This window comes from Athene cunicularia (genome assembly GCF_003259725.1).
Source record: "Athene cunicularia isolate RWA chromosome 8 unlocalized genomic scaffold, athCun1 chr8_part1, whole genome shotgun sequence".
Lineage (NCBI taxonomy): Eukaryota > Metazoa > Chordata > Aves > Strigiformes > Strigidae > Athene > Athene cunicularia.
This window is the reverse complement of record NW_020799109.1, coordinates 18,414,767-18,420,198: the sequence shown is the minus strand read 5'-3', so window position 1 is coordinate 18,420,198 and position 5,432 is coordinate 18,414,767. Positions and strand designations below refer to the sequence as shown.

At 38.8% G+C, this 5,432-nt stretch overlaps 1 protein-coding gene across 1 annotated transcript in view; it reads left to right on the top strand.

Moving 5' to 3' along the window:
* The first annotated feature begins 269 nt into the window (after nucleotides 1-269).
* Nucleotides 270-5,432, top strand: part of TGFBR3 (transforming growth factor beta receptor 3) — a 127,469-nt gene continuing 122,306 nt past the window's right edge. Inside the window, exon 1 of the mRNA XM_026854089.1 lies at nucleotides 270-287. The gene's annotated coding sequence lies outside the window, so the exon portion shown is untranslated. The remainder of the gene's footprint in view (nucleotides 288-5,432) is intronic.

Below are 5,432 nucleotides of genomic sequence, written 5' to 3'. Positions count from 1 at the left end.
GTATAATTCCATATTTTATGTATGAACAGGGGTGAATATGAGTTATTTAATACGCGGGCTTGAATCTGAAAGTATGCGTATATATGTTAATCATTAAATATTTTTTTATATTACTAAGTTCTAGGTGTGCTATGAATAAACTTAAAGAGATTTGTCCAGATCTGAAGAAACTGAAGGTTTCAAGTCACCTTCTGCTTATTTGATTAGATTTTGGATTGGACTCTAAACAGACAATATGCAGTATGAGGAGCGGGACCCAGCCAGAAAGAAGTGATTGAGCAGTGAATGTATGCTAGTTTCACATTTTTCTTGTTTGATCTTTTGTTGACTTTTCCCTTCTCTCATACAATCTCTCTTTCTTTCCTCCCTCTTCTGGTCTGTTGTGTTTGCACTTGTTAGGTTGAGGGCCTATAAACATCAGAAAAATGTTGGAAGGAGGGTAAGGGGCATATCGGAGTCAGTAAAGGAGGAGTGCTTGGGTATAGGGGAGCCTGTGTAAGACATGCAGGTCTGAATGGGAGGCACAAGGACAACGGTTAGTCATTGCAGGAGGTTTTTAGTCTTTTTCCTTACTTTTAAAAATATGAAATCTTTAAGAATGTGTTATTTGAATTGGATATGCAGCATTGGTTTTGAGTTCAAAACCCATGGTACCTTCCAGGATTGGGTTGTATATGACTTGTCTGTGTTTGGACTTATTCCAGATTTGCTGCTGCACTTGAAATTCATTCCCTGCCTTAATCCAAAGTAACTTTCAAGTGTAGACAAGCCTAACAATTCAACACTAACATTTACTTACCTTTGGCAGAAGTTTTTGGTGTTCAAGGAATGCAGGATCATTCAGTAAGGAATGTAGAATTTTACCTCATTAGTTTGTATTAATGAGTTATTTCCTAAGAACCTTTTAATGGCTTAATTTTATTAACTGAGCCTTCGTATTAAAGATTGTGTGGGTAGAGTCAAATAACTGTAATGATGGAGTTAATGCAGCATAATAACCCATACCTAGTCAGTGACCTACAGTTAAGGCTTAGATCTTTCCTTCCCCTGCCTCCAGCTGCACAATAAAACATTCATCTTAAATCAGAAAGTTAATTTTAAATAGTAGCGTTTTACCTCAGAGAGGGACAGAATGGGTGACCTGGGCCATAACTGGACTCATCTGAACATACTCCTTGTGCTTGATCCCAATTCCAAAACAATTTTATGTACAAGATATCTTTGAAGAATGCCATTTCATTAATTCCTTTTAAAAAAATTAGTGAATTAGGATATTTACTCTTTTCTGGACTTTCAAAACTACCAATGCTTCTTTAGCATTTCAAGAATGTCCTGGTTCAACTGGGATAGGGTTAAGTTTCCCCAGCAGTGGGGAGAGGGCGCTAGCCGGGTTATTCGATGCCTCGGGAACAGTTTCCTGTGGGCTTTTGGCTGGGAAAGCACACTGCGGGCTGGCTGTGTCCCTTGGGTATATCTCTGTATATCTTTTGTCTTGTTTACTGTTATTACTGTTTATTGTTGTTGCCATTGTTGTTGTTCAGTTTATTATTTGTTACACTGTTGTATTAAATCTTTCTTTATTTCAACCCCAGGGTTTGTGCCTCACTTCCAGTCCTGCCCGGTCCAAGGGTGAGGGCGGGACAATGGCAACGTGGTCTCTGGTCCCTGCAGGGCCTAAACCACACAAAGAACATGGCTGCTTGCCTGCTTTCTGGATCCAGGGTAATAGAACCAGTGTTGACTTAAAGTAGAACATGATCTATAAATTTAAAAACAAACAGTCCAACACTTCTTAGAACAGTGTGGTTCTTCCTAGCTTTGATTTCTTTTAGCCTTGAAAAGATTCTAGACACTGTATGAAGACAGAGTTTTGTGAGAATTAGTCCTTACTAATGTCCGAGAATAATTCTTGTGATCTTGAAATACTTTGACAAGAAAACATTTCCATGCTAAATTGGTCATTTATGGAAGGTTGTGCTCTCAGGATTATAATCTCCAAATCAATTTGAGAATAAACATTTTGTAGAGCTGTTGTACTGTCCATTTCTTTTGGTGGATGAAGTACTTTTAAATAATGCTATAAATAGCAAGTGATCATCAGATGCCTACATCCTGCAGCGACTATTTAAAGCCCACTTGTGGTAGTGAATTCATCCTAAGAATATTTTCTTTAGTAGGAAGTATATTCAGTGCTGTACCAACTACTGTATGTAGTCCTTAGCTCCATGTTTAGTCCCAAGGCCCCAGTCTTGCTCCTTACAGAAGGCAGAGTGGATTCTGTGTTTCTTAAAACTGCAGAAATTACCCAGGCAATAATGTTTTTATTATGGTAAGTTTTTCAGAACAAGTGAACTCTAATTCTGTCATTAAACTCCAATGTATTTAAAAAATGTTAGTTTAAGTGAAATTTGATTTCACAAGAAGTTGAATGCTGTGGCTTTGGTTCAATAAATTGCATTCATTAACTGTGAGTAACACTGTATAATCTTCAGTAGTGTCTGCTTAGAATTATGTGCTTGAAGTTTTTTGTTAAATAAGTGGTAAATGTGCTAAACTGAGCTTCTTGCTGGATATCCAGGATGTTGGGCATTCAAGAACCTGGCTGATGCCAAGGCTGTTAGGCTCTTGTAAACCCAGAGTAACATGGGAGGTGTCTGTACCTTGTAACAGTGTGATGTGAAGACTTTTGACTTAGGGCTGATGAAGGCTGATATATGTATGCTGCTTATTACTGTAAAGATCTAAAATAATATGAAGAAAGGCTGAGAGAGTTGGGGTTGAGCATGGAGAAGAGAGGGCTCTGGGGAGACCTTATTGTAGCTTTTCAGTACTCAAAGGGGGCTTATAAGGAAGACGGGGACAAACATTTCAACAGGGCCTGCAGCAATAGGACAAGGGTAATGGTTTTAAACTAGAAGAGGGTAGATTTAGAGTATATATAAAGAAGAAAGTTTTTGCAATGAGGGTGGTGAAACCTTGGAACAGGTTGCCCAGAGAAGTGGTGGAAGCCCCATCCCTGGAAACATTCAAGTCAAGGTTGGATGATGCTCTGAGCAACCTGATCTAGTTGCAGATGTCTCTGCTCATTGCAGGGGAGTTGGACTTAGATGATCTTTAAAGGTCCCTTCCAACCCAAACCATTCTTTGATTCTATGAATATATAGAATGGTATCCAAATTAATAAACCCTGTCCTGGGAAGGATTTCTTTGTTCAAGTTGGATGCCATTTTAATGGATTGGTACTGCTTCTGGCTTGGGTAACATGAACTCAGCTGACTCTTCAGTGCAGGTTAGAGCTTTATGACCATAATGTGAAGTTACTAATTGAAGCTGGCCCTTAATTTTGGGTGTGCAGTAAATGAATAGTTATTGTACACAGAAGTATCCCTACTGAATTTCATGGACCTGTGCAAATAAAAAAGTTGGTGCCAATGACTCAGAATTGATGCTGTTTAAAAAAAAAAAAAAAAAAAAAAAAGGGGGATGATGTTAATAGTTTTTACTTAGTGCATAGTTTTTAAAGTATGAATTGACATTTACTTAGGCTTAATTCTGTAGCACTCTGAAAACCTCTAAACCTCTTGCAAGAGACAACTGTCACAGCTTTCGTACATCTTAGTGAGGATAATACATTACATTGCTGGATTGGGCCCATGCATGATAAGTGAAATAATCCTGCCCTGGACAAGAAGTTAATCACTAGATCAGCAAATGCTTAAAAAGTAAGTAGAAATGTGAATTATGTATATAATTGTGTTCCACAGCTGCAAAGATTGAGCAGTACAGCAAAGATTACAGGAATTTTCCTTGGTTTTAATAGGAAATTAGGTGTTTCCTCTTTATTCTGCCATGAAATGTAAAAAAGCAAATTTGCCAAAGCCAACTGTATATCATTGTTTTCCTGGGTGAGCCAACACATGCACCTAATTGTACTTTTACGTTGGAGTTTTTCACGTCTTCAGTCCTTGAACTTCATATACATATATCAGTTCTCAGGCGAGTTACATATTAGTTTATAACTAAAAATCAATGTTGAGCATGTCTTGGAAAGTCTTGAACTTTTTCAGACACCAGGGGAAGCAATGTAAAGTCAACTATGGTCAAGGACGCTCACTACCTAACAAAGTTGGCCCCAAGGACAAAAATCAGTTCTTAACCAACATCCGTGAAAATGGTGAAAATAATTTGGCTGGTGTCAGCCCTTTATACAAAGAATTTGATTTTGCCAAGACTTGTGCACTCATCTGTCTTCACCCACTTGAACAGCTCTTGTGGCTGCTCATTTGAGTGAATCTAATCTGTTTAATCTTTGCCAGATTGGTACTTAAATGAGTATTTAAAATAAAAATAATCAGTTTTCTTAAGTTTCAATCCCATTTTCAATCAGTGCTCTGGAATTTCAGCTAGCGGAAATCTAGTAGACCCACAATATGCATTGAAATACATATGTTGCATTTAGTGCTGTACAATATTTTCTTCTTTGTTGAAGGGACTTCCCCCACCTCCACATCTCTCCTTGCAAAGATTTTGCATCCTACATATAGACTGAGAGTGATAAGAGAGGAGTATGTCATGCTCCAACATGTGCCACTTTTCAAAAATTATATAAGTGGGCTTAGGCTGCCAACAAGCAGTCTCAACTTGTACTTTACTTGTTTCTGCAGGTTTTATAAGCCTGTTCATGGAAATATTTAATGTAGACTAAATGCTTATTTATAGCAACCTTGGATTTAGTTGCTAGAGGTGTCATATACAGATCATGTGGAAGTTTTGAGGCCTAGTCTTTGGGGGTGCTCATCACTTCCCAGGACCCAGCCATTTACCGAGGTATGGCATGTGCAGCAGAATTGTACAAGTAAGACTTGTCCAAATAGGTAGAGATCAAAATTAAGTATAAGTGGCAATGCTCTATTCTAGGTTGCAAACTGGCATTTCAAACATGGCTAAATTATGTCTGAACTCTATTAAGACACATTTTGGGTAGATGCAAGAACTCAGCATTGATGATTCAGGGACAAATGGCTCGATTTGTTATTGAAGTCTAAACAGCACTAGAAAAAAAAAAAACAAACAAAAAAAACCCCAAACCAAAACACTCCCAGTCCCCCCAGTAAGAAAGCAGATTAAACTAGTACAGTGATGCAGCTTCCTTAATGGCAGTTTGCTCCAAAATTAAATAATCTTGACACTGTCGAGACTGGAGTTTTGACAAGCTTCAGAGTGTATTCTGGAGGTTTGACAAGTTTAAAAGTATATTCTGTACTAAACAACATTTTCTGCTGTCTTCTATCACAAAGTAACAAGCCGCGCATGGTCTGGACAGTACAGCCCGGTGTATACCCCGTCAGCTGAGCGGGGCTGACTGAACCCCCTGACTGCGGCTGTCGGAGGGTGTCGGGGGCCCTCCCGGCGCGGGTGGCTGCGCTCGGGGG